We start from the raw sequence: 14,435 nt of genomic DNA on the forward strand, positions 1-14,435 counted from the left end.
GCGATAAAGCACAAATAAATTTTCTGGCAAGACAAATTTATCCAGAAAATACAAAATTTATTCAAGAAGCCTATAAAGATGCAACAATAAGACCTCATGGATATTTACTTTTTTATTTAAAGCAGGATACGCCAGACGAATTTCGTGTACGTACTAATATTTTATTAGATGAATCACCTTCTTTTGCATACATTCCAAAAAAGTATAAATTAAAAAACAAGTAATGTAATAGTTAGTATTGAGTGAGATGTACCGTGCGTTAGAAAGAAATGCAGAGCTTTTAAAATTTCTACAGAAAGCTAAACCAGAGTGTCGCAAATCAATTTTAAATTCTGCTGATAAGTATCTAATTCATTGTATATGTGATGCTCATAATACTTTATTGGGAAAAGTTCCTTTAAACATTTCACAGAAAAACAAATTGAAAATGCATAAAAAATTTTTACGTGACCTGGTAAATCATCAAATATCTATTCATAAAAAGAAAAAACTATTTGTGCAAAAAGGAGGAGCTTTTCTACAATTGTTATTAGCTCCTATAATTTCAGGAGTTTTAGGACATTTGTTCAGTAAATAAAAATTTGAGTAATGGAGCACACTAAAAAAATGATATTAGTTGAACCATCGGTTCTTGAACGTCTGCATAATAATAATCAAAGTCAACCTGATGTTATAGGTCAGTTAGATTCTGAAATGACAAAAATATTACAATTGAAAAATATTAATGATCATGAGAAATGGACAAAATACAATCAGGTGCTTCAAAAATACATAAATATTATAAATAGTGCTCGTAAACCAATAACAGTTTCTTTATTTGAACCTATAGATGACAATGATGATAATCATCTAAATCAGTTTACTAAAAATGTTTTGGAATCTCTTCCTAAAACAATACAGCCTAAATCTCACTCTTTGATTGGCATTTTATTACGTAATGGAGTAACATGGAATAAAATGGGTAACGTGATTTATGATAATGACTTGCTAGCTGGTTCGAATATAATTGATTTAATTACTGATCTAATGAAGAATGAAAGGTCATCGATGGAACCATTTGGATGGGAAAAGTTTGCTGAAATTTTGTGTAAAATAAATATTCCTCATAGTCTTATAGTTAATGGTAAACGGTTAAAATATTTAGCCAAAAGTAGTTGTTCAAAATTAGAGAAAAAAGAAATAAATGAAGAGAATATAACACCATTAACTTCAGTATCAGTCACGAAAGAAAGCTGGGGAGTTGAAAGATTAAGAAAACGTAGAGGAAAAAAAATTAATTAGTCTCCATACACAGTTGATGATAGTAGTGAATAGGAAAATGGAAAATTTAAAAAGAACATATTCTACACTTAGTGATCCTCTTAGTTTCTCTGGTGTACATAAGTTAGCTAAATTTTAATTTTTAATTAAAAAATGACTGGAATGTGAAATCGTTATCATGTAACAAATATTGATGATCTATTTCAAGCTGATTTAATTGATATGAGAAATTTAGCTAAACATAATGGAGGTGTAAATTATCCGTAATTGATGTTTTTTCAAAATTTGCATGGGTTAAACCTTTGCGTACAAAATCAGGAAAAGAAGTTGCCGAAGCTTTTAAAGAAATTTTGAAAGAACGTGTACCTATTAATGTTCAAACAGATAAAGGAAAAGAATTTCTAGCTAAAAATGTTCAAAATTTATTTAAACAGTATGATATAAATTATTATGTAACAAATAATCCTGATGTAAAAGCAGCTGTTGTGGAAAGATTTAATCAAACATTAAAATCTAAAATGTATAAATACTTTTCTCATTACAACACCTTAGAATATATAACCGTTTTACCGGATCTTTTGAATTCCTACAACAACTCCTATCATAGTACAATTAAAATGTCACCCGTTGATGTTAATCCTGATAATATTTTAATTGTTTACAATAACCTAATGAATGGACGCTTAAGAAGAAATGGAAAGAAGAATAAACCAAAGAACTTATTCAAAATCGGTGACTACGTTAGAATATCTAGATATAAACATAAATTTGAAAAAGAATTCATAAGCAATTTTAGTGAAGAAATTTTTAAAATAACTGATGTAATTAAGCGAGATCCTGTAGTGTACAAAATAAGTGATCTAATGAATGAATTTATAGAAGGTGTATTTTATGAACCAGAATTACAACGTGTTACTTATGATATGACGCATCGAAAAATTTTCAATTTGATAAAGTTATAAAGAAGCGATATAAAAACGGAAAATGTGAAGTTTTTGTTCAGTGGGAAAACTATCCTTCTAAGTTTAACCCGTGGGTGCCGTGCAATTATTTAACTGCAATATGAATGAACACAATGATTTTTATTTAACATTAATGTCAAACAGTTCAATGAATTATTTTCCTGAAAATACGACAACTCATTTTTATAATCAATTACCAAAAACTATTCATTTGGATGGAGAATGGTGTGTAGGACTATCAGAAATACAATATCCGTGTACTTTTTTGACAGTTAACAATGGTGAAAATGTAATTTACTGTGTTTATGAGTTTGATTTATCACGTATTATCCAACAAGGAATATTTACAATTGACGCATTTGTAAATGACAAACGTGCATCCGTATGGTTAGAAGACCAATTACGTCAAAGAAAATATACAAATCCAAAAGATTTTATGAACGACATCATAACGAAGCAAATTAATATCGAAGATAAAGTGACTGCAAAGTACATGACTAAAATTGAAACTGGAAATTATGATTCAATTGAATCTATAGTACTTGCTCTTAACACAATACAAATTTTATTAAATGATGTAAAATTTCAAATAAACGAAGGATCAAAAAAAATTAGAGTAACTAGCACAAGTCATGAGCTAGTTTCTTTATTATTTTCTCCAACACTAAGTCTACAATTAGGTTTTGAGTCAGGTGTAAATGTATTAAACAAAGTTTCATCATATCCTGCAAATATTATGTTGGGTGTACCCTCACAACTTTTTATATACAATAGTATAATTGAACCTCAAGTTATCGGCGACATTCTATCAAAAGTAATTCGTGTAGTTGTTATCGATAATAAGCGTTACGTTTATGGTACACATCATACTGTATCATTTGATCACCCACACTACATACCTGTGTTAAAAAGGCAATTTGAAAATATTGAAATTGATATAAGAAATGCAAATGGAGAAAAAAAGCCATTTTTGTTTGGAACGTTGTGTGTTAAATTACATTTTAAAAGAGTTTTATAATGCATTAATGTCATTATCACGATTATTATGTTAATCAAGCTGGTTTAGGTATTGGTACAATGTATAAAGGAGTTAGCTATCAAAAAGGTCATGGTTTTGGTAGTTTTTTAAAAGGGCGTTTTCGATCAGTCGTTCCTCTATTGAAAAGTGGTATCAAAACTATTGGAAAAGAAACATTACGCAGTGGAACAAATTTTATGGGTGATGTTGTTAACGAAATACCAATAAAAGAAGCTTTTAAATCACGTGTCAATAAATCTGTTCAAAATTTAAAGCGAAAAGCGGAAGATAAAATAGAAAATTTAGTTGGATTTGGTGCTATAAAAAGAAAACGTATACAAAATAAAAATCATAATCGAATTAAACGTCGATCTGAAATGAAGTTTACTCATAGTGACATTTTTAGTTAAGAAATGTTTTTTTTACATCCTCATAGTTGTGAATGTGCTAAAAGTGAACTTGATCTTTTTGCTTTACCACCAACACAAACTAGCATTGAAAGTGGACAATGGGTTAATTACAAAACGTTTTCATCTATATCAGAAAATAGTCCGCTCGAATTTGTTGTACCTTCAGGAGAAGATTACATAGATCTTTCTCAAACCTTGTTAGCACTTACAGTAGAACTATGTAAAGAAGACGGAAATAATTGTACAGTAGATGATAAACTAGCACCTGTTAATAATATTTTGCATTCAATGTTTAGTCAAATTGACTCTAAATAACACTTATGCTTATAAGTGTTATTTAGAGACACTTCTAAATTATGACGCTGGTGCAAAAAATTCACATCTAACTTGTGGAATGTGGTATCCGGATACAGCTAGTAAGATGGATGTTATTGGAGATGAAAAATTAGGGTATGCTACACGATACAAACTTACATCAGCAAGCAAAGAAATTGATCTTATTGGTCATTTGAATTGTGATATATTTAATCAAGAAAAATTTTTAATTAATGGTGTAGAAATGAGATTGAAACTTGTACGCTCTCGTGATAGTTTTGCTCTTATGGCTGATGGTGTTAATGGTAAAATACAAATTACTGATGCAACTTTAATGATAAGAAGAAATAAAATAAGTCCAACTATTTTATTAGCTCATTCAAAAGCTCTTGATATTTTAACAGCAAAGTATATATTTAGGTCAATTACCAAAAAGATGTGCTATATGTTTTGTAACAAATAAAGCATTTAATGGTGATTATACTCGAAATCCATTTAATTTCCAACATTTTGGAATAAACTATTTATCATAGTATGTGGACGGTCATCAAATTCCAAGTAAAGCTTTACAACCCGTCTTAGTTGGATCGAGTAAAAAATTTGTTTCAATGTGTCATACTTTGTTTTCCGGAAGTGGAATACACTTTTTGAACACCGGAAATGCTATTTCAAGACAAGACTATTCTGGTGGATACACAATTGCTGTCTTTGACTTAACACCAGATTTATCTGCTAGTAATAATACATTTTCGTGGAATTTGATTAAAAATGGAAGTTTACGTATAGAAGTAGGATTTAATACAACATTTAATGAAATTGTTAATTGTTAAGTATATGGTGAATTTGATAGTGTAATAGAGATTGATAAAAAACGTAATGTAATGGTTGATTATAGTAGTTGAAATTTATTTGTAAGTTATTTTTAAATACTTATATAAATATATAAAAGTTTAAAAAATATTTATTTTTATTTTAAACTTTGCTCAGTATGGTTGTGTTTATCGATTACCAAGCATTCTGTTTTGGTCGTGAAAGTACTTTTGTGAAAGAATTAGCTATTTATAATAGTTGTAAAAAATTAATTAAATATTTTATATTTAAACCTCCAAAAGATCTTTCACTTTTTCCAGATCAATATAAAAAACAATCAAATTGGTTGACTTATAATTTTCATGGAATTAAGTGGTCTGCAGGTTCTTCATCATATGAAGAATTATTAGAAATATTAAAAAAATCTACAAAGAATTTAAATTACATTTACGTAAAGGGTGAAGAAAAGAAACGATGGTTTTCAAGGTTTTTTACACAACTGTTCAGTAATAAATATTGAAGAAATAGGTTGTCCATCTTTTGGCGAATTGCGCGAACGTTTTGAAACAGATTTGTGTGACAATCATTTGATACAAAAAGCATCGTGTGCTTTACAAAACGTTCAGAATTTAGTTTCCTGGTACAATGACCACAATACAAATGGAGAGTTGTTTAGAGATGATTTCAAATGTAAAGAAACATCATGTTCTTGTTTCTGCATATTATAGATTACCAATGTTTATAAGTAAACCCTTACTACTAATAATTAACAAAGATCCGGATTATAAGTCTGGAAGTCATTGGTTTACTGTATATGTTAACAAATACGGATACGGATATTTCTTCGATAGTTTTGGAAATCAACCACCAAGTAATATTTTGAAGTTTATTAGAAGAAATACTTTGATTTGGTCGTACGGCCGGGTGATTTGAAAATGTCATGCCAATAAACCCCAGCACTTGGGATCGGTAGGTACTCCAACCGCAACCATCGTTGGCAATAAACTATATTTAGTCGTAAACTTGAGGACACGAAATAATTTTAGTTTTCAACTTGAATACAATTACTTAAAATAAGATTTCATTTGATGTTTTTAGTAAATTTCAAAGTCATTATGTTGACGAAATCCGTAATCAATGCAACTAATAATAAAATTGATTCCAATTACAATTGTCATTTAATTCGTATTGAGAATAAAATTAATCAAAAATGGAAATTTTATTATTTGTTCATTCCAACAGTTGACTCGAATACAATTGCTTAACAGATCTGATGTTTCTAGTAAATTTAACCGTCGAAACCTTTGTCCGATGAAACCAATTTCAATAAAGGTGTTGTTTAATTCGGCGTTGCTAAATAAATTTGTTCTCCGTATAATATTCAGCGAAAACTAATTGCATCCCTTTTTGTAACAAAAATCCAGACACGATTACCAAAGTGACAAACTGTAAACAAATTTCTGATAAAAATTTGCAAATAAAAAACATAGTTTTGTTTTTAACTGGAGCCATCTTTTCATTTAATATATTCTATTTCTTGTTAAAGAAATAGTAATAATCATTGAACCAGTATCAAAATAGGTAAAATTCTTAAAACGCATAATTCACAAATAGGCCTTTAGAGGCAATCAATTTGTTTTAATTCATTAATTAATTGTTTTTATTTCGAAATCAATTTTATTTCACATTGAGAATTAAACGACCTTCATTAGAATCGGAAAAGGGAATAGAATTATTGAATTAACGGGTTTATAAACATAATGATTTTTAAAATTATCAAGAACATTATAAAACTAATTTAAGCAGTTGGATTCAAATTAAAAAGTAAAATTATTTCGTGTACGCAAGTTTAGTTTATTGCCACAGATGTTTGCGGTCCGAGTACCTACCGATCCCAAACCGGGGTTTATTGGCATGACATTTTCAAATCACCCTACTGTACAATACTCGTCAAATACAAGATTTTACATCAACATGTTGTGGTCAATGTTGTGTATTATTTCTTTTAAATTGTGTTATGGGAAAGTCAATAGAAGTTTTCTTAAAATTATTTAATCATAATTTGAAAAATAATGATCAAATTTGTAACAAATTGTTTCAACAATTTTTCAAAATAAAATTAAAATGATACAACAATAAATGTGTTTTTTTAAATTGTAAATCTTAAAATAGATGAGTAATAGACATTATTATTTCTTATATATCAAAGATCAATAAATAAAAGAAATCGTTTTATAAAAAAAATTATTGAAAAAAAAAACACTGAAAGTTTATGCAATATTATTATTATTATTATTATTTTACAAATGTTTAACAATTATTCTACATAACCATATGGTAAAGTATCGTAACTATCGTTTAAACGTCTACATTTCGTATAATTAATGCCATATTTTTTTGTTGAAATACGCGACATTACATCATAACGAACGTTTCTAACAATAATTCTATCAGTTAAAACAATAACCCCTTCATCATTGTCATCGTTATCACTATCATCATCATTACCATTACAAATCATTGATTTCATTACATCAAATTTTACTTTTTCGGCGTTCTTGTAGTGGAGAGTTATACCCATGACTTTACAGACAGTGCTAAATTCTTGTTTGTTACTACTCCAAAATTTAAATGCGTAATTTTTTGGTCCTGCACTGACAAATTCACTAAAATAACTATCAGGGCCATAGTCAGTCATCTCATCAGTTAAGTCACCTAAAAAATCACCTGTGGGCGGTTCCCATTCACCATCCATCTGGGTGAAAAAGTCACTATCAGTGTCAAAATATAAAACACGTCTACCAAGTTGTTCAAGATATTTATATAATTCGAGTCGTGCTGAAGATGTTGTATAAGCTGCAATAGGTACACTTACAGTTCGTAATGGTGTAATAGCTTCTTCCACTTGTTCATATGTAACCAAAAGAACATCTGGATTTATTATTGTTATGGAATTGACTACAAGAGACGGATTAGACAAAATGTCATATAAATCTTTTGGTTGCGAAACTATAGATGTCTTTTGTAAATTTTCCCGTTGTCCAAATTTTCCCCAAAAGGAATTAAGCATAAATTTGGATAAAAAACGTAACCCCGGATTTTTACAAATTTTATTTCTTTCTAGTGTAATACCCTCTTTTTCTCGATATTCTTTAAAATATTTTTCTTTATCTTCTTCACTTACACACCAAACAGGCCATCCACAACATTCCTGCTTAATTTTTAAAAATGTATTAACATACTGTGAGAATAAACAACTGCTCTCAGATTTTCGATCATATTGACGTGTTCTGTATGACCATATTTCTTTTAATTCTAATATTCTGTATCCTAATTCTAACGATTTTCGTAATTCATCTGCAACAAATGTACCTATAAATGAACGTTCATCATTACTGTGACTGCAAACATTTTGATAAGATGTTTCAACACATAATTTGCAAAGCGGAAATGTTAATTTTCCATTGCACTTGTACGGAAGAACTGGATGATACAAATTTTGTGGCGGTAATATTCTACATTTTATAAATCCATCCACTCGATCTAAATCAACATTCATATATTCGGCATGACCGACATAAATATCAGATTGACCTATCGGATATTTAGAATACTTATTAACGTATGGGTATAACAAGCATACATCCAAATATCTTATCTTTTCACTAGACCTACACTTATAATATAATTAACAAGCATTGGTTCTACCACCACAAAAACTATCGCGAGGATTAAAAGGAATATCTTCATCAGAATTTCGAGCATCAACAAATTCTTTTAATTCTGCATTTGTAGAAATTTGACGTTTGAAATCACATTCCCAAATAGTGACTAAATTATAGCCTGCTTCGCAAATAAGCATTTATTTAAAAAATGTTCTTTAACGACGAGATGCCATCGTTTCGCTCTTATCATTATTATCGGCTTTATTTTCGAGAACTGCACTTTGGTTCGGAAAACATCTATTGCAACCATGCCAATAACAACCATGAAATTCATACACTGTGTTAGTATTTTCGCAAAAACCATCTACAATAATATTCTCTTTTAACTTAACTTCACGATCATTTCCAGCATGTTTTATTGTTATATTATTTTTGAGAGCAATCCATTCCATCCAATTAAGAGCCATTTTAAATTGCTTATCTCTTTTCCGATAACCACCTGCAGGCATAATACCTATAGTACCAGGTGCCAAAAAATTTCTACGGAAAACTAAGTTACAAGCTGATGCTATCGTTATAGATTCAAGAAGAGGATCGACTTTGTTTCAACAAAACATTCTCTAAATTTAGTACATCCACGTCGTAGAATATCAACATCTGATTTACAATATTTATGAATTTCAACTTGCATATTAAAAATATATTATTAATAATTTGTTCATTTTACCATTTTAAAAATTCTAAACGCGCTGCAGGTTTCATTGTATCACATCCGTAATAGTCTGAAGAAAGTATAGGTCCTATATAGTTTCGATTCGCAGAGGTATTAAAAAAAATGAGAAAAATAACCTTTTTCACCTTCAAATTTAAATGCTTTGGGTAATCTTGACAAAGGCATTTGTAAAAAATTTAGACTATCAATAAATTTAATTGATTTTCCACATGTAATGCTCATTATTTTAGATCCTGTACGAATGACTTCAGGATTCCATCGATTTATATCTTTAAAAAGACATTGTAAAATGAAACATCTATCGAATCCTTGCATATTATGGCTTATAGCAACAACATAAAAATCGTTTTTCGTACACGTAACAATGTATTCTAAAAGACTTCAATAGGTTTTTCTGTAAAAACATGTTCGCGGGCGCCACATTTGGAACACGATATGGAAACATCATCACGTGTCACACATAGTGAACAAGATTGTTGTGCAACACATAAATTAGATTCGTGTAGAAATAGATTTTCAGAGATTATTTTATCTTGCATTGTTTCAAAATCAAAAAAGATAAATAAAAAATTTGACCTCTTTTTCTTTGAATTTTTGTCGTTGTTATTAGCGTTACAAGGTTGCATATAACAATTGTGTTGTTTCGGTTGAACACTTTGACATATATAACAATATTTTGAACCACAAATGTATTGTTGTCTTTTTTTTGTGACTGACATTTTTTCTTACTTTTCCAAACGTTTTCGAAACAAATAGAACAACGAGATAATTCTTGACACAAATTACTATTAATATGATTTTCTAGACAATTTTGATCCATAAAAATACGATTGCATTTATTACATTTGATCTTATTTTGCTGTAAAGTACATGGCGGTGATTCGTGACAAGAAGGACATATGTAAGGACAATTTCTATGACGATTTTTGTTATTAAATCTTACTTTACACAACTCACAAAAATATTTCGTAGCAAATGCACCTGTTAAACTCAATATTACATTGAAATGATTAATCTCCATAATTAAGTTTAAACACTGTCTGTTTGCGTCGCGGGGACCCTCAAAATAAACGTTTCTACCATCGCGAGATGAATATACGACGATAGTGTATTCTTTTAAGTAATTTTGAAATAGTCTGATGTGATCGTATCCACCACCTTCCGATAAATCGACTGCGGCATGTTCACATAATTTATATGCCAACACTTGTAACCTTATTTTACATCTTTTCGTTTTGAATTTAGCTAAACATTTATATTTATATTATAATATAAACATATTATAGTTACTTTAAAATATGCTATAGCAATTAATAAAGCAATAGCTAAACAGTTGTTACTTTCATTTTCTACAGTAAAGATGCTATTTTTCGAAAGTGTAAAGTTAACACATTTTCCTATCATTAACGAATACCCATTACCTCTTGGATGTCTAATACAATCAGCTCTTAAAGTTAGTTTACCATTGGTAAAAAAAGTTTTGTTACTCTGTAGTACCTTTGCTATAACGTCCATAATAACTTCGGTGGTTAATTGCAGTTTCCGAAATGTTATTTTTATTTAAATTATTATTTAGCAAATATATTACCAAATAAGTAAAGCAAAAAATAAAACAGTTACTTACTTTTGTAATTAATGTTTTGAATAAGCATCTCAAATAGTTCAATTTCCCAACCCTCTTCTAAATTTTCCCCGTCAATCACTATATGATCTATGATAACATCTCTAGCTAGAATTAAATCTTCCAGTGATTCAATCATGCCAATTTCAAATAATAATAATATTTCAGAAGAAGACATAGTGTTAAACAGATTTTTATACCATGACATTTTTCTTTTTTTGATATAAATATTAACGATACCTAAAACTTAAAGGATTTATTACAAGACACATTATTTAATAATATATATATATATATATATATATATATATATATATATATATATATATATGTCGTGAAAGTGCACATAATTACTTATTAATTAATTAATTACATTATTTGTCTTACAGCAAATTCCAATTTTCAAAATTTTTTTGTGATAATTAGATACACATCTGTTAATTACGACAATTAAAAAGCGCTAATTGGTGGTAATTAGAATGGCGCTAATTAGGGTCATTAAAAAGTCGTAAAAATCGATCAAAAGTAGGACATTAACTACTGAACATTCATGAATACAACCACTTCGACGCCATGTTCGAAAAACCTTCGCAATGAGCTTGAAACGTAACTTTAATATTTCATTAAAAAAACATTGGTTTGAAATTAATTTTATTAAAGCAGATGTTATTTTTAGAGCATAATCTTAAACCAAAAAAATCACGGTAGTAGAATGCCATTTAGAAAAAAAAATTTCAATAACTTGAAAACTCTAAGGAATTTTGAAAAAAGTTATTCTTGAAAAATGATCACATTTTTGAAGTAGTTGATGTACTAATTAGTTTTTTCGTTAGGTACATGTTTAGTTTCATCTGAAAGTTGGTCCTTAGCCATAATCCGTCAAGTTCTGCCCAATGAAAATATTATCAAGATATCACTTCTAGTTATTTCGAAAGTCGCCATCATATCAGCTTTCTTATTTTAAACTAGCAGTTGCCCACGGCTTCGCACGCGTGTCCACAACCATTTTGAAACGTAGAAAAACAAAGCAAAACTTAATATAACAAAAAGTAGAAACATATAATTTTATTGTAAACTTTAAAATCGTAACCCAATGCGAACCCGAGTAAATCCTTGTTTTAATAATTACAAACACACTTATTCCCTGTTTAACTTTCTTGTTGATGCAATTTGCAAGTCCAAATGCCAATTCTCTTGATTATAACTTCAAAAATGAAGGAGTTTTGCGTTTAACCCTCTTGAGGGTGAAACTTCCAAAATCCAGGAACACGTCTTTTTCATTTTTACTAAAAGATCAAATACCATTTTTCATGAATATAGCTTTAAAAATGACGATTTTTTATATTTTACCGTTTTTGGGAATGGAATTTCTAAAAGTAATAAAATACTTGTTTTGTTTCTTTATTTTTCACCGAATACCCAAATAAATTTTTATAGATACCATTTAGAAAATGACTGATTTTGTATTTAACCCTTTTGGGGGTGGAATTTCAAAAAAATCACGAAACACGTTTTCTTAATTTTTTAAATAAATACTATAAGTTCAAAAATAACGGATTTTTTATATTTAACCTCCTTAGGGGTAGAAATTCTAAGACCCGATTGTACATTGCGTATTTTTAAGCTTTGGTTCACGGGAGTTACAGTTCAGTAAAGTGCTCACTTAAACCACGGTTCAATTTCACAAATGCTAGTCAATTTTCACTCACGTGAACTGGGAATTAAGCGGATATTCTCAAGTTGACATAAAACATTGCCTCTGTCTTGCGTTGACAATTACTGTAATTTTGATTGAAAAATCTGCAACAACTTGCAAAAACGAGCCTGTGGCGTAAAATCTCAATTTTACAAACAACATAAGTACTGCCGAAAACAAATATTTACCAAAAATTAAAATAATGAAAATCTTATAAAAAGTTTAAGGACCGGTTTACAGAAACGTCATTAATTTAATTCGCAATTAATTGCATGATTAACTAATCTTGTGACCAAATTGAGCAAATGTGATTGGTGCATTCGCGTTGTTAGCTTTTAACAACGAATTAAATTTTAACAAAGCTTTTAATAATAGAACGTATTTACCTTTAAACTGGATGTGCCATTTCTTCTGAAATGCGATCCAACACAAAATGTACTCCATTTATCGATAAACAGAATCTTTTAATAAATTCTTTATTACTCCATTTGGTGAAATGTTTTATACGAAGTCGAAATACTTTTCGGGCTCTTTTACTACGCATAATGTTTAATAGTTCTACTATGTCTTCATCGTCTATAAAAACACCAACTAATAATTGTTCCATTGTTATTTAAGTTGGAAGTTGCGAGTATATTGACAGGATTAATTTACTTCAGCTAAGCTTAAACGTCCAAATGTCACCCCTCAAATAATTTTGTATTTGAACTAGGCTTAGTTGATAAGCCTCATTTGTACAATCAGAAAAGAGTAAGTTTTTGAGTTTAGGGCAGGTTCAAGATGAGCGTAAGCTTAAGCGCGCAATGTACAATTGAGCCTAAATGTTCTTAAACACACGTTTTTTATCTTTAACCGAAAGCAACTGCATGGATACAAATTAAAAATGACGGAATTTTATACAAATTTCAACCCCTGTTTTTTTTGGGTTAGTATTTCCAACTATTTACTTTTCACTTAAAGCCCAAGTACCAACTTTAATTAACGTAACTTCAAAAGTTACAAGTTTTTATACTAATTTTATTACGCCATTTAACCCTCGTAGGGGTTGATTTTTTGAAAATCTTGAAATATGTCTTTCTTCTTTTTTAACCGACAGCCCAAATACTAATTTTCAAGAATATAACTTTAAAAATGACGAATTTTTATTCAAATTTTAACACCCTCTTAGGGAGTGATTTTTAGGTGCATGCGGTTTTTGTTTATCTGTTTTCAAAAATGCCCAGCCACCTATAACATTTTTTTTTCAAATGTAACGGTATGTCATGTGTCTTCAGTGAAGTATTGGAAGGGCATTTTTTAAGTGACAAATCATTACTTTTAGTTTGGCAAGTAATGACAGTACAAATTTTTGTGAATCAAGCAGAGACACGAGCTCTGTTTTCTCAAAGGTGACTAAGATAAAACATTTATTTGGTCTAAATCAAATTAAAAATTCATTTGCTCAAAACGTCGTGAATTTTTTACTATTTCAATTCCGGAATTCCAACTTAAAAAATAGGATGAATTTTATTATAAAAAAAAGATTGCAAAAATTTAAAAACAAAAATTTTTTAATGTAGTTTTTTGCATTTCACGCTCATACTATAAAAAAATCGAGATAACTCTAAAGCATCAAATTGAAGCAAGTTAGAAACTCTATCCTTTGCGATATAAATTTTTTCTTTTGGACAACTAGAAGTATTTACTTTTTCACTGTCTGCAATTCGGTTAACTCTAATTTCCGGCTCTTTGCTGGCACTAAAACTTGAAATACTCTGTATAAATGGGAAGCTATGTTTTTCACTGCATTTTTGGATTAGTTGAGTTATTTTAAGGGAATTTTTATCAGCTTTTCCGATACCTAAGTTTAACCATTTTGAAGATATTTAAGATTTTTTGAAAATTTTTTGATTTGCATCTGTCACTTAAAAAATCGTTACCTCTTTTGTCTTTAATGATTTCGAAA

Source organism: Tribolium castaneum, chromosome 7 (assembly GCF_031307605.1).
Source record: "Tribolium castaneum strain GA2 chromosome 7, icTriCast1.1, whole genome shotgun sequence".
Classification (NCBI taxonomy): Eukaryota; Metazoa; Arthropoda; class Insecta; order Coleoptera; family Tenebrionidae; genus Tribolium; species Tribolium castaneum.